The sequence below is a fragment of the Canis lupus genome, chromosome 1 (assembly GCF_003254725.2).
Source record: "Canis lupus dingo isolate Sandy chromosome 1, ASM325472v2, whole genome shotgun sequence".
Classification (NCBI taxonomy): Eukaryota; Metazoa; Chordata; class Mammalia; order Carnivora; family Canidae; genus Canis; species Canis lupus.
The window spans coordinates 7601655-7627714 of NC_064243.1; the positions used below are offsets into that span (position 1 = coordinate 7601655).

The window sequence follows — 26060 nt, forward strand, 5'->3', positions numbered from 1 at the left end:
TCATTCTTTAGTGACTCTGTATAATACAAGGGCTCAAGAGTGTCAGCTTTCATTAGCTTATAGGAAGGAGAAGCTGGTCCAAAAAATGTTAGGAATCCAAAGTCTACAATATCCTATGGGACCAAGAAACCTCTAAGATGTCTTTTGTTAATTGGCCAAGAAAGTCATGAACAGGTTCCAATCTTTAAGGGGAGAGAGACTCTTAATTTTTATTTGACGTCATGGCCAAGAAAATGTACTTGGGTCTGGTAAAATTGGAGTTTATCCTTAGAGACTTTGTGTCCCCATACACTTATAATGTCAGCAAGTGGAAGAAATTGATTCTGTAAGACTCTCAATCTTAAGAACAAGCAGAAGAACATCCATATATTGTATAAAAGTGGAGTCCTTGGGAAATTGGATGTCTCTAATAGTTCAGGTATAGTTGAATATTGGCGGGAAGGAAGAGGATGCTTCTGTAAACCCTTGGGCACAAATGTCCATGTGTATTATTGATTTTCCAAAGTGAATCCAAATGGGTACAGTGAGTCTAGGAGAAAGGATATAGTAAAGAATGCTGATCATAGTTCTATAGCTAGAAAGTAAGCAGTAGTCTCAGGGATCGAGAAGATGATGATATTAGAGATAACAGAAGCAGGGAAGTGAAATCTCCCTAATCGCCCTCAAATCTTGTGCAAAGTGGTAGTCACAACAATTTGTCTTTGAGATGGACTGGACAGAGGTATTACAAGGCTAGTATGAGAATAATAAGCCCTTGCTGGAGGTGCATGGATATAATGGGCCATAGTCCTTCAATAGATTCCTTTCTTCAGTGAGTATTTGGGCATTTTCAGCAAGAATATAGCAAGATTTATTGAAATATTTACAAGTACAGCCTCTTTTATATGTCCCAAATCTTAACCATCTTTGGTCAAGAGGCTATTAGGGACACATTCAAAGTCTAGGGTGTCCATACAGGAGGCATGGGGGAGTGGTAATCAAGCTGTGCTATTATCAGGTTGTAAGCCAGCGATTCTTCTCCCTCTAAGAGTTCTAGAAATACTCTATCTGGTCCACATTTAATAATAGCACCCCATTTGCAAAGTAAATCTCATCACAACAGATTCACCACCTGGCTTCTATTACTCCATCATCCTGATGGGTGATACTGACCCATTACCATTGCTACCACTCCTCCTGCCAGCCCTGGCCTGAGAGAGAGCCACCACTGAGCTTCTTACTGATGCTGTGCCCCAACTGCCAGTGAGTGATTAATGTCTCTGGTGAATGTTGTATCCTCTGGGCCTTCTCAAGGTCTTCTGGCTTTACCTGAAATACCCACAACTGCTCTCTACTTCCCCCCTCAGCCTCTTGATTTCCTCCTCTGCCATCTGCCAGAGTAACTCAGGCATTTCCTCCTCATGGAGAACAGCCCATCCTTTTTTTTTTTTTTTTCCAGAATTCTAAGAGCTACAAAACTCCCATCATGTGGGTTCCTTGCCAGAGTGTTAAATTCCAAGGCCTGAGAAGGTGCTCTTAAGTTAATGAATTCCTACTCATCCAACTTTACATTCCTACTCCTTTGATCAAACAACTTTAAAATCCAACCCTAGGCATGCTCCCCTCACACCAACTAAGCCAAGTCTTACAGCTCCTTCAGGGCAGAGTGTCCTTCCTCACTTATCAGGCCTGATATGTCTCTAGCTAGGTCATGCTGGGTTTTAGTTATTGGGCTAGCACTGATTTAACATACGGTGTATTAATGGGAAATTTCAGGATAACAAGACCAACAGGTTGGGAAAGGATGGCCATTGAAAAGATAGCTTAATACTCACCCTTCTCAAGAAAAGAGGGTATGTCATGCCATAGAGGGGCCACATGGGGAAGCCCTGGGATTTTTCAGGAGGCAGAGGGAGATGGGGAACAGTAAGTAAAAGCTTTTACTGTGGTTTCTACAGGAAAGAACAAGCAAAACCAGGTAAGTGGCTTATGATTGGCTGGCTTGAATAATTTCAGTGGTCTCTGGGACATGGAGCTGTCCCTTGTTGTCTGGCACCTGGACCTGGAGTGATTAGGGCAGCTCCTGATGGTTATCTGTTTCCTAGCAGGAAAGAAATTTCTGCAACATTTTCCCTGTAGCCACTAGGAGGGAAGGGTGGACCCTCTGTGAGCTCTGAGGTTCATGGATCTACAGAGCCAAAATCTTCAGAGGCATTTATCCAGACGTCCCTACCTCATATTTCAAGGCCTCTCATTTTCCCAATCTTACACCTTCCCTAGTATCATAGACCTACCTTGGTTGAGCATTCAAATGTCTCTGAAGCCCTGGGACTCTATAAAATCCTTAGTCATCTGCTCTTCCACTGCAAGGGGAAATGACATGTTTGTAAGCCACTACAGAGGCTCTCTGGCTCTTACAAAATAACAAGTCTTTGCCTGCTAGTTAATGGCTCTCGATTCTTTGTTACCCTTCATCAGGGCATATCCATATAAGTTAGCCTAAACCAACTGATTCCACTGTCTTTGTAAGCATTGTCACTCTCCCTCCCTCCCCATGTCTTTCAAATTCATGAGTCGCGGAACCTGCAAGGCATCCCTGCAACTGGGCCGCCTCCTGGTTCCGGGGATCACCCAGGCGCCACACACCACTCAGCATAATGTGTTCTTCACCCATTGGGTGGTGATTGAGCCAGTCCAAAACCCCTGTCTTCCTGCCAAGCTTTTGGACCATTCTTGGTACCATTTCTATTACTTGGCCAAGAAGCAGATGCCAAGATGGGATCAGATACACAAGAAACATATTGTAGGAAGAGGCAAGAGAAGGCAAGAAGATAATTCAGATCACAATGCAAGTCTGAGGCTTGCAGAAGGAGAGGGAAGAAGGGAACATACAATAGAAAGAGTATTGGACTGCAGGGCAATTCAAGAAATGTTCAGCCAAGTCCTCAACTGAAAGTCACCCTCAGGATGAGTCCTGCATCTCAGAATGAGCCTACCCTAGTATTCCTGCCACACTGGATCACAGGCGTGGAGTGGCCAACAGAAGCATGGCCCTGATGTGAACGTGACGGAGGATCCAGAAGGTGCCACCTGGGGCCATCCTTCAGTGACTTACCTCTTACATTCTCTCAAATGCAGAAATGGAACATTCAACTACACTGGCTTAGCTAACTTCAAATTAACCTGTACCAAACAGGTGTGTAAAACAATTCTTGAATATGTTATATGGTGGTACCTTCCTATCTAATTATATTTATTACTCTTTTAAAAAAAATACTTTTTTGGGCTTATTACCCTATCTGCGCGTGTAGCTGAATAGATGGGCGTATCAGCAGAGGCTCCCTCCAGATGCCTTCCTCTCTGTCTTCTGTTTATTGAATTGTTTCTTGGTTTCTATCCAAATATCCTCAGATACCTGGCCTCCCTAAGCCTTCAGTTGGAAAGAGTAGGCATTTTACAAAAATATATGAGCTACAGTGCTATGAAGTTTCATTCATTCATCCATTCATTCATTCATTCATTCATTCTGCCATGTTTTCATTAATTCAATGCCGCTATTAATCATCCTCTATGTACCAGACACTCGGAAGCTCTGAGAGCCCATAAAGCTGACAACATGCAATTATTCAAAACACACGATGAGCACCTGCTTCTTAGCAGTCTTCTCTCCATCCACAGGTTACCAATGATAGGACGGTATCCTTTACAAATTATGTAAGCTATCCTATCCTAACAAGCACATCAGACACAATCAGAAGGAAACAATCTCCAGCTGTTTTCCCTACAAAGAATACATATGTAGATTTTGCCATCAAACTCCTAACTACATGAATGAAAACCTCTATTTTCCTCGGGAAAGATTTTCTAAACCACTTACTGAGTCAACTTTGGATGCAGTCACAGCATATTGCAAATCAAGAAGAGAAGGTTTCAGATCAGAATAACCTTAGGGCAAGTAAGAAGGTAAAAAAAAAAAAAGATATTTCTGAAATTATCCAATGGATATTCAAAGAAACTGGCTACAATTAAACCTCACCTCCAACAGGGCCATGCTGAAAACCACAGACTATAGGTCCCACTTTAGTTTAACAGACCTGCAAGGTAGCTGATGTTTTGACATTAATTGAAAAGAACCTTGTATTTGCTAGAGTTGAAATTTCTGAGACTGTCAATGCACTTACTGAAAATTCATTTGAGAATCCCCTTCTGATGTCTGTTTAACCTGAGTTTCAAACCCCCAGGAAAATCATGATCTCTTCATCTATGTCTTATAGAGCAGGAGGCAAGACACTTAATAAACTGAACAAGACTTTAGAAAGATGGAAGTCTTAAATTTGAATTCAATCCATGGCTTCTTTGCTACAGACGCTCTTTTTCCTGGAGAAACCTCAGGCTGTTACAAATGAGAAGCAGAGGTGGGATAGCCTACCCTATCACATACAAATGTTTCCTATCTGAGGGCTGCAGCTGATTGATTTGTTTCTCCTAAGGCAGACCAAGAGGAGTATCTCTCCATGAAGACAATTGGATGTAAAGTAGTGGCAGGTCAGAATGATGACAACAACAATGAAGCAATAGTACCAATTAGCAGAAGAAACAATTAATATAAAATAAATGAGTGATTCCAAAGGCTTTCACTTTTGTAATAATTGGCTAAACATTACAGGAGAGGGGTTCTTAAATTTAGGGGCCATCATGAGACAAGGTTTTGTCTAACTCATGATCATTACTGTCACAGTCCCTCAAACCCCGACACAGACGAGTCACTTCATGCATGCACGCAGTCATTCATTCACTCATTGTGTTCTTGGATGTTGTTGTCCTTATTGTCATGAAGAATGGTATTGTTGCATGACTGCTACCTTTTAATGCTGAGAAGGCAATGGGTTTTGTAGCTGTCCTTCAAATGCAAGAATACAGGCAGATACTAAAATAAGCCTTTAAAACAATGGGGCTGAAATCAGCCTATTTTGCTTCCCATAGTTCTGTTGACAAAATAAATCTATGTAGTGATTTCAGGTCAGATATTTTGGCTTTACAAAATTACATGGAAATGGAAATGCTCACCAAAAATTCGATTGAGCCAGCGGCCTACAAACAACCCATAAAATGTGGTATCTGTAAACAACATGTGAACACGAACATTTACTGCCCCAGCTCTGCTATATGAAGACTGTAAAACTGTCCTTCATTCTATACCGTCAAGGTCAAAAGAATAAATCAAATCCAAATAAATTTTTTTTCTAAAATCCATATGCACCAAGAAACTCTAAAAGTCCCTGGGGTAAAAAGAACTCTTTCTAGTCTGGCTTTGTATTTCCTCTCTGTTCCTAACTGTTCAGAAACATACCCAAGTGATTCAGTATCATCACAGGCTACTCACCTCCACATCTTTCCCTTTCAAATAGTTTATACTGTGAAATCACAAAGGCACTGATTGTCATTCTCAAAAGACAGAATCACTCTACTATCACATCAAAAGCATTTGAATAGTTCCTCTAGTTATGGAGAAGGTTAAAGCTAAAATGTTGAAACTGTTGCATTATTATTTTGAAATGAAATAGCAAGCCACATGAGACAGCTCAATTGGCACAGAATTGTGCATGCTTGGAAAACTAAAGACAAATGCCTAGACTATGCTCAGTATCTCTTATATTTGATTTATGTTTATTTTCCATGTGCAAGTCTCCATATGTTCTAGTTTTCCATTAAGAAACAATGGGGGTTCCTTCTGAAGCTAATTGAACACCTGTGAATTCCCATAGGCTGTAACTGGGGACAGTAATATGTTTGATTAAGTGACTGCCTTAAATTTCAAACGTACTAAGTTCAACTTCTGTGTTGGGATTCTATTTTCATGAGAAGTTTATTTTAATTTTAGTGATTATATGCAATGGACAGAATTACAGTAGCTAACAGGTGTACGATTTCAATTTTCTGATAATAGAAGTAGGAAAAGTTCCTCAACTTTGAGCTTCTGAAATTCACATATCACCACAAGGGCAGAACAACCAAGCAATACTTAAAGATTAAAACATCGTCTGTCCTAGACTTCTTCGTATGTCCCTCAGACTCCGAGCACCTTGTCTGCATGGATTATACGTAAAATATAGCATATTCCCTTTTCTGGACTCATCTTCCAGCTAAGTAAGAGCTGTACTGTTTTCCTCAAGCTTCTAACAAATTCCAACGACTGGCTTCTAGAATAAACTCCCAAGTAAGACAGGCCACTGTGATCCTCTTTTTCTGAAGATATGGATTACCTTGTGGGTACCATGAAAACTCTATCGATTTTTCTCCAGGTAATTCAGCACCAAGCCAGGCTGTATTGGCTGCTACGGAGGAACTTTCTCTTAAGGAATTTACACAATTGCGGTAAAATACCAATGTTTCCAACAGCACAACTCTCCCAAGGGAGCACTCATTTGTTTAGGATTTCTTTATGAAATGAGACTAAAAGAATAGCTGTCTGAGGGGGGGGTTTCTCGGCCTTTTAATCTACTGCCCCTTCTGCAAAACGAATCTTCACTCCATATCTAGTTTTGCAATTAATTCACTCAGACTTAGCAATAAATTAGAGCTTCGTGCTGTGAGTATATGCATTCTTCACCTTACACACATCCCCTCCACCTGGAGCCCGTTTCTTCTCCCACTTCTCTTTGTGAACCATTGTCTCAGAAAGTCAAACCTAGAGAGAAATCTGCAAGCTGCCATCTAAGGAGTTTTTTATCAACATAATCTAAGCTGACGATATAGGTCCCCAAAATGACTAATAAAACCACAAAATACAGACTCGTGAGAAAGTGTTAAAAAGCATTCTAGCTAAGGTACAGTCCTGATCTTTTAAGGTAAACCATATAAAGCTAATCTTCTGAGAAAATTCATTCCACGGATCTTGGCAAGACGTCTTTCTTTCCTCTGTCTCGTTTCTTGTTCAAATGTCACATCGTCAAAGAGGCCTGAATACAGCGTCACACGTAATGCATCCCCTGACCACATGGCTCACCATGCCTGGGTTTTTCCTCCTAGCACTCATTAGCGTCTAACTTTATATTATGAAAGTACTTGCTTTCTGATTATTTCTCTCTTCTGGTAGAATGCAAGCCCCATGCGGGCTTGGTCTGTTATATTCGTGTCTATTCCCCAGCACATAGAAGAGCAGTACTTGGTAGTCACTCAATAAACGTGTATTAAAGGAGTAAATGAATATGTGTGTCCTGAATTCCAGATGTAAAGTCACTCAAACACAAAGGGAGGAAAATAAAGCAAGATGAAAGGTCCTAACACAGGACTTCTTCCCTAAAAAACAAATACCATCACAAGGCTTAAGCCTTAAAACCTAGAGAAGTAAATTCAATTAGACCTGGCAGCTTCTAAAAGATACATATAGATACATATTATATGTATCTATACATATATAATATATATGTATTATAATTATATATTATAATTATAATTTTATATAATATATTATCATATTTTTCCACAAGGATGGAAATCCATAGTTTCCAAACCACTAACATCATTTTAAATTGTGTAATTATTCTAGAAACAATACTTAAAGCATATGAATAAGCTCATTGCCAACAATTAACACTCAGGAACTTAGAGCCTCTTGCTCAAAGTATGCATCTGGGCCAGTTTTGTCACATTGATTATTACATTGATTGTAGGCTTTTAGGAAAAGAAAAGTGGGAATCTGGGAATGATGCCTCCTTAACGCCAGGGACAAGTCTAGCGCAATCCCCAGCTGTCAAAGTTTTGAGAGTAAAGGCCCTGGGGTCATTCTCTGTAGCAAACTTGCTGAGGCTTTCAGGCTTACAGGTATGAGTGCCAGCGATGAATCTCCCTTGGCTAATCAGAAGCTTCCTGTCAGAAGGTATGCCCTCTGACAGGGTCCCCTGAATAGCACACCCCAGAGTTCTCCTGGACCAGAGAACCCATTAGTCTCCCAACTCCATGGATCCTTGTATGAGCACTTCCAGCTTTTATCGTTGGCCGAGAATATTATCAGGACAGATATGGATAGAAGCTTTTGTCCCTTTTATTTGCTCTCTCCTATGCTAAACTTGGGATGCCAGTGCACTTCATATGCTCCTGTACATGTCACTGTTACCCAGAGCCTCAGGGTCACCGAGCAAATAAAATCATCAGCGTCAATTGTAGGTTATTTCTCAGTCTCTGGTTTGAGGCATCATAAAAGAGACATCTTTTCATAGTGTTATTGAAATATTCCAAAAGAAGCATATCCTGTCCCAGCCCTTTTGAAGAACTTTTCTTACCCCCTCCCCATTTATGTCTCACACTGAACACTCAATTTGCGCACAGTCCTACAATTGTGCTGTCTTGTGGTTATTCTTGTCCTAATTTTTCTTCATCAGTCAGTCAGGTTAACCTTTACCGAGAGTCTTATCTCATCTGGAGTGCTCTTCCATCATTCCCCAAGTGCTGTCTTCTCTAATATTTCCACTTTTATCACTTAATTTTATTATTTGGTGTTAAATGTAACCCTGCCTGCCAATACCTGGTAAGTCGTTCCTCTGATGACCGCCTCTCACACCACGCCTCAAGCAGAGCATGGCAGGCAGCCCCCCTGGAGACTGCCTGGGGCCTCACTTGCAGAACATTCCACCTGTAGGCCACTCACCCCTTCATATCCTGCAGGGGCGCTAATGGTATGGGGCAGTGGAACCTTTAACTGCTGCAGCCTAAGTAGGGGCAGCCCTCAATCCCCCAGAACAAATCCTTGAGAAAAGGAGCCACTGACTAATTTTTTATGAAGGAGAAGGAGCGTGGTGTGAAACGAGCAGTGGAGGCAGTTTCACCTACGAGTAACCTGCTTCCATTGTTTAATTAAAAATACACATTTTTACAGGCTCCATAAATGAGATGGCTATACAGGCACAATAAAATCTTCATGAAAAGATTCTAATTATACAGCAGAATCACTGGGGATTTCTACAGGCAGAATGAATGCATCTGCATCTTTCCAGTACTGTAGAGGCAAAATTGGCTTCTTGCTTTACAGTATCCCTTCGCATTCTTTGTTACCTGAGCAGCGAAAGCCAAGCCTGCCTGCTGTATAAGCATCCATCCTTGTTTCCAAGTCTCTTGTTTTACAGTCCAGAAGAGCATCATTAATGAAATAAAACACCATTCACACAAAGAAGGCGAAGCAGCAACAAGCATGTGGCAAATGACTCCTGACAAACAGACAAATCATTAATCACTGATTACCAACAAGGTACAATTATCTGGAGCAATGCAATGATTATAAGTCATGCCGATGAGCAAGGCTTTTTTTTTTTTTCTTGACCCCTGAGCAAGTACACAAAGGCACATGGGGAGGGGAGGAGAAAAAGCATATTTAACATGATTTCCCTCCATCTGCCCATCACGGCATTTCCAACTGTCACGCCTCGTCGGTGCTCAGGGGAACAGCTTCATGGAAGCGATGCAAGGTTTCTAAATAATACATCAAAACTGGGCTCATCGTTTACCTTCATCATTATTTCTCGGTGTCACCTAGCTGGAATCCTATTTTCATGTTCATTTCAAATTTCCATAGCCGTCCCGGGCTGCAAGGTACAGGGGAATAAAGAACCCTTTGAGAGAGTGTGAATGTCATGAGCAAAGAATTGTTTGGGATCAACAGGCAAACAAAGAACCGTGGTGAAAATTGCAGGTGGAAAGAAGGATGCTCATTACTCCCTGACACAAAAAATGTATGTCTTTCCTGTCTGTGCGCCTATGTGGTCCATAGGGACCTGGAGACCATTGGTTGAGTGTGACACCGTGTTCTGTCATAGCTGAAGAGAAATGGCTGTAATATGGGAACCACACAGGGAACGGCATCTGATAGATGGAAATGAAAAATCCTATGAAAGAACCATTGGAAAGCCAAGCCCCATCCGTTATGCCATTGAGCATCATTTGCATGCCAAACCCTGTATTAGTCTTTTACAACAGTTATTTTTAACTATGTCATGAAATATTTACTTGACAAAAAAAAAATCATTTGACTATCTTTGGAACAAAGTTCTTGATAAATCATGGAAATCACACCGTTCTTCTTATATATGGCATTTTCTTGACAATAGTCATAGTATCAGGAAGTTGGGAATCTAATGAAATGCTCAAAATAATAATTTTCATTCTTTTTAACATATGAAATACTTTCAAGTAATTGTGTTTTCTCATCAGGAAATCTGGCGTATAATCAAAATAATGATTTATTTCCCACAAAGATTTACTTTAGCACTCTATAATGCTCAACTTGTTTTCTGCTAAATGAGCTTAAATAACATTTATCAATATTAATCCTCACTTGGATGTAGGGAAGAGAAAATGAGAAAAATCAGCCATTCTTTGACACATCTAATATTTTGTTAATCATTCCTTTTTGCTTTTCTTAGAAAACATCACACACTCTGGCTCTGACGGTTGCATAAATCCAACAATTAATTTTGACCAACATTAACTGAAAAGGGTACAAAATCCCTCAATAACAAAATTATAGTAAAAACTGAGCTGGAGTCATTTGAAAATTTCCACATTTTTAAGCTGTTTCTCCATCAGAACAACCCTTTACTCTCTGTAACATTGAAACCAGAAGCAATGTCCTAGAAAAGTCTTCAAAAAAGTAAAGGAATTTTGCTAGTCTAAGTAAATCTCAGTTTTGGTGGCTTTCACCCTCTTATCCTCTCAAATACTTCATGTCTTTGATGCCTAGAGTCCTTCAGGGTACAAACACGCCAGTTTCAACCTACCAAAAACACCAGCACTTCTGCTCTTGCTCAGCCATCCAAACGTCTAGCTTTGATGGCTCACCTAGTTAAGTTCAGCTAAAACTAAATTGGAAATCCAAATTTAAGTACCAGGCTACTCCATCTGAATTTACTATTCCAAGTTAGAGTAAGATCAGTAGATAATTACTTCCTGTGATGACCCGGTATTTTAATATTATTATACACTAGACTATAATTTCCTCAGTGGAGATCATGTCTTGCAAAGTTATAAAGCAAATGCATGTATCATTTCATTAACATAATGCAAAACTACATTATGCATGCCAGACTCTAAGGTCTGTAGGAACCCTAAGGGGTAAATGCATATATTAAGATTCTTTTTTTGTCCCCCTCCCCCATTTTTCTGAGGGCAAATGGGAATTTCCAGAGCCTTGAGGAAAACATCTCATCAATATTTCCTGAATTGATTTATGTTGGATTGATTCATGTTTAGTTCAGATGGGTCAAAGACGGAGTCAGACACAGTCTGGATTGAAAACCTGGTGTTGGTTACCCTGTGTGCCATCTAGGAAGCTCTCCCACCTTCTGTATACCTCATTTTCACTTCTGTAAAATCTGCCCAATCCCAGAGTTGAGTCTGTTTAGCAGGTGTGATGATAAAATGACATCACTAGCAAACTGTACAGGGAGAGAGGCCTGGTCACCAAACGTGGCCTCCAGTTCCTGGTCCATGGGACACACGGACTTTTATCTTAAATGGGATATTATTATATCTAGCTGTTACTATGCTGCATAAATGTACTTCATGCTAATCTTGCTCTGACATTTTCCTTTAAAAACAAGAATCTCTCTGCCTTATCACGTATCATAAAGATAAATACTGCAACATCACAAAAAATAAGTGATAATGTTTAAGAGGCTTCAAATTTCATCACGAACATAATCAAATAGTATTTGAAGCGGTTTTAGGTTCGCATAATTTCCCCTACTGAGGGCGTACTAAGTTTTCTATGAAATACTGCATCCGTCTAGACAAATAATAAAAAGCAGACACTGCATTTTCCACATCTATCGAGTGGATCGAAGCAGACAGTTTAGTATCTTGCCTAAAGCCACATAGCTAGTTAGAGCTAGATCCAGTATTAAAACCCAGGCCACCTGACCCTTGATGTCTCGCTCTCAACCATTATCCTTCCTGGTTACGTTTATTTGTCACGATGTCTCAGACACTGCCATCTAAAAATGTCTTGTTGTAAATTAACTATAAATCCATCTGGTCCCAGTTGCTGCAAAGAGAATTAGAGAACCTTCAGACATATGATATCATGAAACATCATTCCCAGGGGGGAAAAAATGCAACTTTTCCGATAAAAGTTGCATTAAAATTCTGAGAAGTTTTTAATTATCCAGTCTCTTTGGAAAATTTTAAACACAAAAATAAATTTGCACACATAGTAACATAAACGTATCATTATGGCTCAACAATAAGAAACAATCTTGAGGAGGAAAATAGTTGCTGACATCAGAAAAAATATCAAATTTAAAACCTACTATTATCGTAATCAGTACTAATAGTTGTGTTATGAAAAATATTCTCTTTCCAGTTCTTCCAAGGAAAAATGGAAATGTCAGAAAGGTAGCTAGCTTTGATTAGGGGAAAGTTTTTTTTTTTAAGCCATGGAAATATGAGGTCACTATGTCAGCAGCCACCAAATGTGGAGGATTTCCTTCTCCTGACTTAGTTCTCTGTTAATCCAGGGCATATAGATCAACTCACTTTACTGTCATATTAAAATTAAAATTTTAAACTCACCTAGAAGAAAAAACTCAAATTTGTATTTCCCCTGGAAACATAATTTAGGCCCTTTCACATACACATGGCATTTCAGGTGAGCACAGATTTCTCAGTGGTGTTGGGATGACTGGATGTGATATAACAGTTATTAGAAAGAGAGAGTAGCAGAGAGTGAAAGCCAGGGAGCCTCTAGGATTTTTTTTTTTAATTGTCATTTTTACTTCAAAGTAAACTCTGGTTTTTAACAATACTGTGAAATAAAGAGACAAAATGAAATGCCTGAGCTTGGTCTGGTTCCCTGCTCAAGGAGACAGAAAGTACACACATTGTGCATATACTCTTTTACACATTCAACTGTCATATCTATGTACACAAGAAAATCATTTTTGTATCAAAGTGCCTGGAAAAGATTTGAGGCAGCCTTTAGCATCAATTCTATATAACTGTGGTATTTTTACTTACTTTTTAATTTAAATTTGATTTAATTAACATATAGTGTATTATTAGTTTCAGGGGTAGAATTTAGAGATTCAACAGTTGCATATAACACCCAGTGCTCATTACATCACATGCCGCCCTTAATGCCTGCCACCTAGTTACCCCATTCCCCCACCCACCTCCCCTCCAGTGACCCTCAGTCTGTTTCCTATGATTTAGAGTCTCTTATGGTTTGTCTTCCTCTTTGATTTTGCCTTGTTTTATTTTTTCCTCTCTTTCCCTATGTTCTCAGTCTTGTTTCTTAAATTCTACATATGAATGAAATAATATTATATTTGTCTTTCTCTGAGTGACTTACTTTGCTTAATCTAATACCTTCTAGTTTCATCCACATCATTACAAACGGCAAAATTTCATCCTTTTTGATGGATGAGTAATATTCCATTGCATAGCTATAATCTTCTTTATCCATTCATCTGTCAGTGGACATCTGGGCTCCTTCTATATTTTGGCTATTATGGATATTGCTGCTATAAACATTGGGTTGCAGATGTCCCTTTGAATCCCTATATTTGTATCATTTGGATAAATACCTAGTAGTGCAACTGCTGGGTTGTAGAGTAGCTCTATTTTTAACTTTTTGAAGAACCTCTATCCTGTTTTCCAGGGTGGCTATATATTCCAGTCTGCATTCCCACCAACAGTGTAAGAGGGTTCCCCTTTCTCCACATCCTCACCAAAGTCCATTGTTTCCTGAATTAGGACCATGGCATTTTAGTAGGCTCATTCTTATTTAGATATAGCAAGACCAGCAGTAGGCAACTGCCACTTGCAAAGATCATTTTGAGAATGATGTCAGCAAGATGGCAGAGAAGAGGACACAAGTCTTTGTCCTCTACAGAAACTAACAATGAGACAGCTATCCACAATGAAAATAGCCCTAGGAGTGTTCCAGAGTCCAATTAAGAAGCTGTAACAACACAAGTATAGCCAAAAAAAACCCAAACAACAAAAAAACAATGGAGAATGGCTGCACACAAGGTATTGCTGTGTGTGTCTGTGTGTGTGTGTGTGTAAATGTCACACTGTACACCTTACATATATGTGATTTTTACTTATTAATTACATCTAATAAAACCTATGGGGAAAAAAGAGATAAAAAAGAGAGGGGGCACATGTCATGTCAGAAGGGGCTACACAGGGAATTAAGGGAGGCACAGAAGGGGCTGTGGGGAAACATCTTCACTGTGGTTTCCTTGGGAAGGAATATGTAAGGCAGTGAACAGGCTCAGGGTCAGCCTGGGGACATGGTCTGTCCCTCTGTGCTGGTGCCTGGCCCCAGAATGATTATAGCCAAGTTATGAGCCAGGAGGTGGGGGCCTGGTAAGGGAAGTAGGTTGGGGAAGAGTTGGCTAAGAAGGGTAATGCCCTGGCCTCTACCCAGGGCCTCAAGCATGGGTCAAGAGCATTTAAAAAACCATATCACACATGGTTTAACGAATTCAAGAACAGGCAGTCTAATTCACTGTGGTCCCTGAGAACACCAGAAATACCTTTAAAAACGGAGAGAAAAGTATTTTAGCAACCAGCCTATAGATTCCCTCTTAACTCACACCAAATATGGCAACTTCCCACCTCTTCCCAAAACTCATATGCTCTGATGAGCTATGAATGCCATTGAATTTCTTTTCTGTTTTGCTGAAGGTTTCACTAGACACATGATAAAAATTTATATTTAATCAACACTTCTGCAATGAACATTTTACAATATAAGAAAATTCAGTCATCCTAACAGGATGGTATTAAAATAATAGTGATGTTTTGTTATTGACTTCCATGGGTCACATGCTGTGCTGGGTGCCTTAGAAACATCAGATCTAATCTATTATTGTCTCCATTTTACAGATAAGGAACTAGCACTCAGAGATGTCAAGCGGCATAATCACTGCTCCTCAGTGGCCACGAATCAGAACTGGGATTCAAAACTGGATGTACCTGGCTCCAAGGTAATTCACTTCTAATTACACCAAATTATCTCTCAGTTCTGCTTAATGACCTCAGAACACTTGCCTGAATACATGGCTACCTGAATGGGTCCACACAGAAAGGTTTTTGGTTTTCTGTTTGTTTCTGCTTTCACATTTTCAGCAATTTTATCCCTTGAAGATTTTAAAGCAATTAATCACCATTTTACAGATAAATCAATTTAATCCTAAAGAGAAAATAGAGATGTAGTCTATCTCCATAGTAATAAGTCAGCTCAGCTCAAAATTTAAATCAGGGTTTTTTTGCTTTGTGCAAATACATCTTAGATTTGTACACTAGGGACTCTGGACATGACCCAGACCAACAAGGAGGCTACTCTGCTGAAGTGGATGGATAAGTAATAGGCCATTCAATCTTTCTAACTCCCTAGAGAGTGAGGGCTGGAAGTTAAGCACTTTGCTCTTGGGTATCTGCGTACCTAATGAGCAACAGGCCTCCCTGGGTGCACAACCCATGTGCTTTCCACTAAGCTGGCATGCACTCAGAAAAAGGAAATTCTTTTGAATACCAGCAATGCCTAATTATCCCAAATTTGAGTTTTCACTGGGTCAAACTGTAGATTAACAAATGTAATTTGAGAGACAGATCCCCTTCTGGCAGTGCAACAAGATGTTCTCCAAGGGACAGAGGAAGATGCCCACCCCCACCCAGTTTTCCCAAGGTCATCCAAGATCACCAGGCTAGATTACTCCCTCCCCAGAGAATTGAGCTGTGCCATCACATCCACCAGAGAGTGAAGAGGTATGGCGAATGGAATGGCTGCACTCCCAACAGACTAACCTCGTACATTCCAGGCACCTTTTGCTTTGAGGGTGCCAACATACCCTCAAGATGTGTTGAGTTTAGAGAGCCAAGAACTCAAGAAGATAAACTATGAGAAGGATGGGGTAGTGGAGTGGAGGGGGAGTGAAAACAAAACGGAAGCTTACTGGTATGTTTTTGTATTTCTCAAAAGAGAAGGCAGTATGAATGCTTCCATATCAGAGGGCTATCAGGATCCATGTGCCTCTTATGTGCTAATATTTGTAAATAAAAGCATACATAAATTTTAGCATATTTTCCTAAAAAATTTATCCATACCTTAAAGTAGGTATTAAACTGTCCATGTGGCTATTTTATCAATATTTTAGAGCCAATGGTTAAAATATTTAACTCTTACAAATTATTGTTTGACAAAATAAGAGGATGGAAAATTTCAATAGATGGGTAGAAAAAGCACAGAGAAAATAAAAACTGAAAGCTAATAACTTGGAAAAGCATTTCAATTATTAACAGATATTGTTCTCTCCACAAGCATCATATTTTAAAGATTGCAGCCAACTGTCTAGTTGCTAAATGTCATACTTAGTGGGTAATTGCAAAAACTGTGTCTATTTGTCATAAAACATCTGGCCAGCCCGCTAAAAAGAAGAAACTAGCCAAACCTTTTCCAGGTATAATATGGGCACGAACACCAAGTAAACTATAGGTGACCATAAATTTTAACAGCAGTTCGCCTTTGACAAAAGAGGCAGTATTGGAGGCGTGAGTGAGATGTTGTCTGGTATTTACTTAGTAATATTAATAGACATCATGAAATCACAGTATTGAAAACTAGAATCTTTCTTAAGTAAGAAAAATAAAATAAATAAAATAAAATAAAATAAATAAATAAAATAAGGCTCCTACATTTCTTTTCTCTTCCTTCTTTCTTTTTGGACCAGCATGGGTGTGTCTTATCATTTTAATTCTCACCTTCATCAAAAACATGCTTTCAAAAAAAAAAAAAAAAAACATGCTTTCATTGTGCTGCTGTTTGACAACCTAGTTAGTTTTTCAGAGGCCAGAAACCACTCAGCACCATCAAGACTTACTGTTCACCCAGGTGCTCATCGCTTGGATCCCTAAAAGGCTTCTTCCCATCCCCATTTCCCCTTCATGGGATCTTTCCAGACTCCACCTTGCAGAACAACTTTCTCTAAATTGCTACCTGTTTTCTCTCCGCAGCCATGACCTTTCTTACCAGCTCCTCGGATACCCAAGACAGGCCCAGGGCCCCTACCATGTGGGGACAAGAACTCTCCCTCTCAGATCAGAACCGCCTCCATCATCAACCTGACCCTGGAAACCCAGCTTCAAACACAGATCCTCTCATTGCTCCCTCCTGGGATTGGTGTTCAACCACAAGTTTTAAGACAGAATTACTCATTTAGGAGAAAAAGTACAATTCAAATTTATATAGAGAAGTTACTTAAAGTTACTCCTAACTTGGATAGTATCACGAAACAGGAAATTTTCCCTTGTGATAAAGAGGGGTCTGGAATCCTTAGACCAAGTGATGGTTTCACTGACTCTATGGAACATGCATTCACTTATTCACTGACACACTCGTCCAGTTGACAAGCACTTACTGAGTCCCTGCTGTGTGTAAGGTATTATGCTGAGCGTTGAGGATACAACAGTAACCAAATAATCAAATAACAGCAACCAAATAACTGGCTTTTTTGGAAGTGGCATTCTACTTGTGCAGATACCTTAGAGCCTAAAATATGGATGGGAATTTCTTGGAGGGTTTTCAGTAGGGAAGTGACATGATGTGCCCATAAAAGGGTGACGTATGACCACCAAGATGAGACTGTCAGTAGGACATGGAAAAGCATGAGAATAGAAGCAGAGAGACCTGTTAGAAGGTAGCTTCATTAGATGATGGTGTCTTAAGCAAGGCTGGTGGCTGTGGCTATAGTGAGAAGGCATTGATTTCAGGATGTACCATGAGGGAGAGTCAGAGTCACCAGGGTCTGCTTTTGGACTGAATGTGAAACGAGAAAACAAGAAAATCAAGAGATAGAGGATTACAGACAGATGTAACACAAGAATTCAGTTTGGCACATACTTCAGATACCCACCAAATCTGAAGACAGCCAGGATGCTGACCAGAAAGAACTCAGGAGAAGTTCTCTTTTTTTGCTACCAGTAATGTGAGGAGGCTGGTCAAGAGGACTGTTTTTGAGGAAGTCTAACAGGAAATTTAACAACGTGTAAAGTGACAAATACGTAAGGTCAAAATGTAGCTGTGTATCTACAGTGAGATATCTCCTCACACCTGTCAGAATGGCCAAGATTAACAAAAGGAAACAACAGATGTTGGTAAGGATGTGGAGAAAGAGGAACCCTCCTACACTTGGGAATGCAAACTAGTACAGCCACTCTGGACAGCAGTATGGAAGTTCCTCAAAAAAGTTAAAAATAGAGTTACCCTATGGCCCAGCAACTGCACCACAAAGTATTTACCCAAAGGGTATAAGTATACCGATTTGAAGGAATCCATGTACCTCAATGTTGATAGCAGCATTATCAACAATAGCCAAACTGTGGAGAAAGCCTAAATGTCCATCAACTGATGAATGGATAGAGAAGATATGGAGTGTACACATACACATACACACTCACACACACTGGAATATTACTCAGCCATCAAAAAGAATGAAATCTTGCCATTTGCCATGACATGGATGGAGCTAGAGGGTATTATGCTAAGTGAAATAACTCAGTCAGAGAATGACAAATACCATGTGATCTCACTCTTATGTAGAATTTAACAAAGAAAACAGATGAACATATGGGGAGGGTGAAATGAAAAAAGAGAGAGAGAAACAAACCATAAAAGACTCTTAATGATAGAGAACAAACTGAAGGTTGATGGAGGGAGGTGGGTGGGTGATGGGCTAGAAGGAGGATGGGGATGAAAGAGGGCACTTGTGATGAGCACTAGGTATTGTGTGTAAGTGATGAATCACTAAATTCTACCCTTGAAACTACTATTATTACATTCTATGTTAACTAACTGGAATTCAAATAAAAATTTGAAGAAAGGAAAAAATATAGCTATGTATCAATTATAAAGCTATTTCTCAAAATTCTGAACTTGGAGTTTAACTGTAATAATTGTTAACAATTTAGAACTCTGACTTCTCAGAATAGACTAACACATCAACTATGAAGCAAGATGCATATGATTTGGATCCATAACAGAATTCTCTTGATAATATTAATTCATTTCAGACCCAATACTGGATCTTCTTCAATTTAAAATATTCTTGGGGGGACGCCTGGATGGCTCAGTGGTTGAGCTTCTGCCTTCGGCTCCGGTCCTGATGCCAGGATCCGGGATCAAGTCCCGCATTGGGTTCTTCAAAGGGAGCCTGCTTCTCTCTCTTTCTATGTCTCTGCCTCTCTGTGTCTTTCATGAATAAATAAATAAAATCTTTTTAAAAAATAAAAAATGAATAAAATATTCTCGGGGTGCCTGGGTGGCTCAGTTGGTTAAGCATTTGACTGCTGGTTTCAGTTCAGGTTGTGATCTCCTGGTCATAGGATTGAGCCTGGGTCAGGCTCCACATTGAGCATGTACAGTCTGCTTCAGATTCTCTCTCCCTCAGCCTCTCCCCTGCTCATGCCCTCTCCCTCTCTAAAATAAATAAATGAAATCTTTAAAAATAAAATAAAATAAAAAGTTCTACTGTTTTGTTCTATTTCATCGAATTCATTGGAAATTTCACCTTGGATATTAGAAAGATTCACTTCTTACTGAAAAACATACAGTAAAATATTTTAAATGATGAACCTATATTAAACAACCTCTCCCAAGTGAAATTAGCCTTTTAATTTATCCGCCCATCCATCTTTCTGCCCATTTACTTCTCAAAGAGTGTTGAGGGAATAAATTGAGGCAGAATGTAAGAATCTTTAAACATTTACATTTTGGATATATTTAGTTTAGAATATCAAAGCGATGCAAAATTAAAAAGAAATGCATGCTAACAGTATTTGTACTTGGGATTCTCCTCTCAAATGGTGTTTACTACCCTCCTCCCAGTGCTCGGCTTATTGTGTTGGGTCCTACTTGGTAAAGATCCTACTTTTACCAAGCCTGCTAGCTTTAATTAAACACAGAACTAGTCAGGAGGCATTTGGAGATATGGACCTTGACCTCCTTCACCGGCACTTTATAAGACCTAAAGCCTCTGCTAACTTATAACCCTGGTCTTTGGGGTAATTGAAAAACAAGGAGAACCCAATGTCCTATTTAACACTGTTAGTATATAACAGCATTAGCCTACAACAGGCAAATCAGAATCATTACAATACTCAGATGATGCTAAACGCACTTAATTAAAAGAGGTAAAATAATTCTTAGTGATGTTTTCACAATAGAAAAACTAACATGTAGGGGATATTCATCTTTTTTTTTTTTAATAGACCTATAAAGCATCCAAATGTTGGTATGTCTGGGTGGCTTAGCTAGTCAGTTAAGTGTCCAACTCTTGATTTTGGCTCAGGTCATGATCTTAAATTTCTGGGATTGAGCCCTGCATCAGGCTCCATGCTCGGTGGGGAGTCCGCTTGAGAATTCTCTCCCTCTGCCCCTCCTCCCACTCGTTTTCTCTCTCTCTCTCTCAAATAAATAAATAAATAAATAAATAAATAAATAAAGCTTAAAAAATAAAGTATCTGCAAATGTTGAACTGATCACTTGAATTCTTATGACTAGATTTTTTAATACCACCAAGAACCAGGCCTCCTCAACACTCTGGTCAACAACCTCCTCCTGAAAAGAGAAAACGTATGCATGTTTCTATACCAAAAACTAGTAAAAAACAGCCCACCACATGAAAGGACTGCTTTGTGGGTGTCTTCTGTCCCCCAGAGAGATGCTAATAAATTCACATCTGAAGAATATTATGTTCTCTTCTAGTTCTCTGAAGTCTACTTTCAGTGTGTAGTCTGCCCCAAGGAGAAATGTGACAAGCGATACAAAAATTTGAAATATTGACATTCTCACCTGCTAGTTTACTTCAACTTCTATAGAAACATTCGTATATCCTTAAAAGATAAGAAAGTTGTTTTAGGGCAGTATTGTTGAAAATAGTACCCAGACAAATGAGTGCTCTTAGTAATTCACAGGGTGTGAAAACTCTTCACTGGAACCTCCGGCCTTACCTTTGTACCCTAAGAGATCACTATTTTAAGCAATCTATTGCATACATTTAAAAATACTGAAGACTAATGGACAAATGGTAACATAGCATGAGTCAGGTACAGCATCAGAGGTCAGGAGTCAATAGAGCACAGTTCTAGGCTTGCCATCTAGAAGCTTTATAACCTCTAACACACGTTTTTATACACATCACGGCCCTCGCTTTTTTCTAGTTGCTGCCACCCAGGGCTCACACCCACCATCTCTCACATGTATTACTACAATCACTGCTCACCCAGCCTCCCCATCTCACCATCCCCACCCTATAACATCATGCCCCTCCCTGCTTGAACCTCCTCAGTGGATTCTCACTGCTATTAGGATAACATCCAACATAAGGTCCCGGGTTTACTATATGGTCTGTGCCTCTAGTTTCATTTCCAGACTCATTTCTGGATACCCTATCACATATTTTATTCGCAAAATGTATCCGAATTCTTTCATTTCCTGCATCTTGCTAAGCTGTTTGTGCTCTTTGCCAGTGATCTTCTTTCTGCCAAGAACACTCCTCTTCCTTCACCTTCTTCTGGCAAATTTCACTGTTCCTCTAGGTCGGAATTTAAACCTGGGTTTCTCAGGGAGAACGTAACTAGCTTATTGATTAGCATAGGTTCCTTGCTGTATGCCTGCCTGCCGCCCTGCACACCCCCATTATAACACATGTCCCAGGTCATCATCAATTCTTATGTAGCATCTGTTTCCTCCCTCTCACAGAACTTCCAGGGGAAAAGGGACTACGGCTACCTTTCCACTGTAGGTCACCCAAAACCCATCACCATGCCTGACACAAAGTAGGCATCCAAAACATATTAATAAATGATTTAATAAACATGGCAAACAGCCTAAGTCTGTCTTGCTTTTTATTCATTAAACAAAGCATAGACAGGACCCATGTAATCAATGAATTATACTGAGGAAAGGTGTTGGCATAAAATCACATGGCATATCACCTGAGATTCTGGTTTGCTGGGGGTGGGGGCTGCTGGAATCCCATTTCCTTCCTGTCAGAATTAGAGTTTGATGTTTATTTGCTGTTCCAGCAACTTTACTTGTCTTATCTGACCAGTGCAATATTTAACTAGCCAACATTAATCATTTTGAAAGTCTTTGGAAATCAGAGAACTGGGCTTATATACAAATGCTTTTTGTTTAAATTGCTTCTAGATGATCGTGCTAAAAAACAACCTATTTTAAGGAGAATCAACTATGAATAATGTGAGAATTACAGTGAGGAAATGGAGTCTTCAGCTAAACCGAGGGGAGGGATTGAAAAGGAAACGAAGGTAAGATGCATTAGTCTGAGACAAGAACTATTTTTTCCTAGTGACTTTAAAGGCAGCCTGATAATAAACATTTTTAAATAACTCTAAGTACCTCACTGAGGACAGTAGTGCTATTTATCCCATTTCTGTAACCACTGTCTGAGCAGTTTCCCAAATAGGGAGGCTCTAATGGATTTAAATAGTTATACCTGAAACTGACTTATACGATTTCTGGTCCCACCCATTATGCTCTCCTTCTCCACACTACAGAACGTTCAAAGAGCCAGGGAGTTATTGATTGCTCATTTCCTCTTGATCTATCTGTGGTTTCGTATTTCCTGCATCCTGTGCCACCTGCCCGTGTGTATGGCCAACCCTTTTGACATCCCCCACCCCCACCTCTATTCGACCTCATGACCTTATAAAACAATTGATGATCTCAGGAAGAATCAATGTCCTGCTTTGACCGCAATTTCTTCTACTGGTCAGGGAAGCTCTCCCAAATACCACCCTATCCCATGCTATATAGTCATGCCTCCTTGTCACCCTCCTTGCAAGCACTTAGTTACAACTGTAATTATGTAATTATTCATGTAATGTCTTTCCTTCCCATCAGGCTGATACCACGGTGAGTAAAAGGACCATTACAAATGCTGGTCAAGCAACCCTAGTTCTGAAGAATACACATCCATCCTTTCATAAAAATAATTAGGCAAATCCTTAGTCATGTGGAGAGGTCATTCAAACTGCTTGTTTCTGCCTTTTAATTTTTATTTACAAAACAGAAGAAAATCCTCAGGATTTAAATCTGATTAATTGAAAAGCAAGAGTTATCTTCAAAGCTAGAAAAGCCATTTAGTTCATGTTGGCCTCAAACTATGTTCACAGTATTAATCTTCTTAGAATATTACTTTATTATGTCAATACGCACAATGCTTAGCTTTTTCCATATACATATACTGTCAAAACTCATCAAATCAAAATATTTATCCAGACATTAAAGGCCTTTCACAATCTAGCTCAATACTATCATCCAGTCATGCTTTGAGCTATTCTTAAAAATCTTCCTTCTTTGCTCAAATTGATTTGCTCACAAATGTCTCCTTGATTTTAGCTTTATCTTGTCATATACCTTGAATATCCACCCTGACCTCCACTGATGAAAATCCCACCCCGTCTTTCAATATCCAATCAAAATCCACATCTTCCAAAACATATAATTGAGAATATACAGACTGAAATAAACTCTTCTGTTTTTAGTTTTAATTAATTTTTGTAGGATATTAATCAGGTAAGCTATTGGCTATCACAATGTTAATGGCTTAAGCACAAAGTTTGCTTCTTGCTCACAGATGGGAGGCAGGCCTCCTCAGTACTGTCATTCAGAGACCAGGAAGACAAAGGGTCTCCAGCACATTGCTTCCAAGGTGACTGTGGCAGTGGTTTCCATTCCAGCCCGCCAAAAGGGTACAGATGGTCTCAATAGAAGATCTAGCCAGAACTTGAGGTAGGGATCACATTTAACCACAACTCGACTGTTTAGAACTCCGTCACATGCCATTTCTAACTTCCTGGGAAACCACAAAATGTAGTCTAGCCATGTGGCCAGAAAGAAGGTGATGTGGATTTTTCTAATAGCTAGGTTTCTCTGCCACAGAAATAGTATAATGGTGCATCTTCAGATACTTATAACATTTCTCCCTCAATCATTATTTATATCATTCCTATTATTTAACACTTTACATGTGCATTACTGACTGACTTAAAGATATAGTTCTTTGCAAATATTAGAGATCTGAGGTAAGATTTTTCCAGATCCTGGCTTGTCGTCAATCCTTTCTAAATTCACTAACAGGGGCTCCGAAGAGCAGATATTTTGGGAGGTGGTAAAGAGCCAGAACTATATGTTTTATGCACCAGATGTAAGGAGACAGAGTTGCCATGATGTTGTGAAAGTTGAAAGAGGGAATTGTGTTCTCAGCCAAACATAAGGCTTACCCACTCCAGCAGACAGGAGGAATTTAAGAGAAAAGGGAGGCAGGGTTATACTATAGTTCTTCCAAAGCACTCAAGCCATCTCTTTCATGTTAGAGAAAAATAACATTCAACATCCTCCCAGAGCAGTGAGTTTTAAGGAAAATAATATATCCCTACATCACACCAGTATGTCAACAGCTCTGAATAATTGTGTGAGTAGGGCAACATGATGGGGGAATTTCTTTAGACTGGTAGAAATATAATTGATGATAATCTGTTACTTATCCTGAGCATGAGTTCATTTAGATCAGGGATAACTGATCATGAGGAACCAGACTGGAAAGCAAGAAAGGACCACCAGAGTTAAACAGGAGAATGGGCTAAGCAGGAAGCAATTACAAGATGTTTAAAAAGGCAAGTGAAGGGGCACCTGGGTGGCACAATTGATTGAGTGTTCGACTCTTGGTTTTTGGCTCAGTTCATGATCTCAGGGTGGTAAGATCAAGCCCCAAGTTGGGCTCTATGCTCAGCGAGGAGTCTGCCTGAGACTCTCTCTTCCTCTCCCTTTGCCTCTCCCCAGCATGTGCGGGCTCTCTCTCTCTCTCTCTGTCTCTCTCTTTCTTTCTCTCTCTCTCAAATATATAAATAAATCTTTTTTTAAAAGGCAAGTGAAACATAATTGAAAACTGATAAGTGATAATATGTGGAGATCTAAGCACACATGATAGTTGATTTCAAGAGAAATCTGGAAATAAATCACAAAATTCCTGAAACGGACACATGTTCAGAGGCAAAATGCCCTTCCCCCAAAATATTAGAAAAACCAATGCTAAGAGCCACTGGGGTTACAGACATGGGTTCCAAGGTAGGAAAAGAGGCAACTATTGCAGATATAAAATTAATCAAAATAAATCCTTTCCCCATATTCACACAAATTTGTACCATAGGTTCTATCTCTCAAATTGGCCCATGCCACAATCCTAGTCTAACCCGCTACTGCCATTCACCTGGACTACTTTCCTGTCACCTAAGGCAGCTGTCAGGCAGAAATACAGAGATGAAGATGCTAGAGATTTGGAAGCTGTCAGCATGATGGGTGAAATACTGTGCTACAGATGAATGAAGGTATGAGGGATCTGGGACAGCACATCAGCAATATCTGCCCTACCTCTCCCCTTGCATGACACAAAACCACTCATGCCCTAGGTAACCAAAACCTATGGAGAACAACCACCACTGAGCTTCTCAGTGTTTCCGATAACTCACTCACATGAGTACTCCTCACTCCTCTAATGAAAGGAGTGTCTTCTGAATATTCCCAGGAAATACTACTAATTGGCATTTCTCAACCCATGTAATAAATCCATTCTTGTCCTGAGCCTTTCAACCCACTCCGTAATGATTTTCTAAGACACGTCTATAACTGTAGACCATTATTGTATAAAAACCTTGAAAGGGCCATCCACATGGTATTTCAGGAAGTCTTCAAGAGATCTTTGCCAGGGCGTCTGGGTGGCTCAGTGGTTGAGGGTCTGCCTTTGGCTCAGGACGTGATCAGGCTCCCCATGGGGAGCCTCCTTCTCCCTCTGTCTGTGTCTCTGCCTCTCTCTGTGTGTCTCTCATGAATAAATAAATAAGTAATATTTATAAAAAAAAAAAAAAAACAAGAGGTCTTTGCCATTGTGTTCAACATTGGGAGGCCTCTCCCTTTTAACAAGCATGAGAGAGCCATGTCTACCTGTCTGGAAGGTTCATGAGAACTTGGGGGTTCAAGGTTATCATGAGTCCACCAAAAGGCC

At 39.7% G+C, this 26060-nt stretch overlaps 1 long non-coding RNA gene across 4 annotated transcripts in view; it reads left to right on the top strand.

Annotated features, from left to right (window-relative positions):
• LOC112643980 (uncharacterized) overlaps positions 1-25840 on the top strand; it is a 31401-nt gene extending 5561 nt beyond the window's left edge. Inside the window, exons 3-7 of one of the 4 annotated variants that reach the window (XR_004811464.2) lie at positions 14866-14966; positions 16993-17206; positions 22187-22305; positions 23637-23791; positions 24553-25834. This is a non-coding gene — a long non-coding RNA (uncharacterized LOC112643980). Of the gene's footprint in view, positions 1-14865; positions 14967-16992; positions 19346-22186; positions 22306-23636 lie in introns of those variants that run through there. The other 3 variants (XR_003126023.3, XR_007411693.1, XR_003126022.3) reach the window with 3 other exon arrangements.
• Positions 25841-26060: the final 220 nt, after the last annotated feature.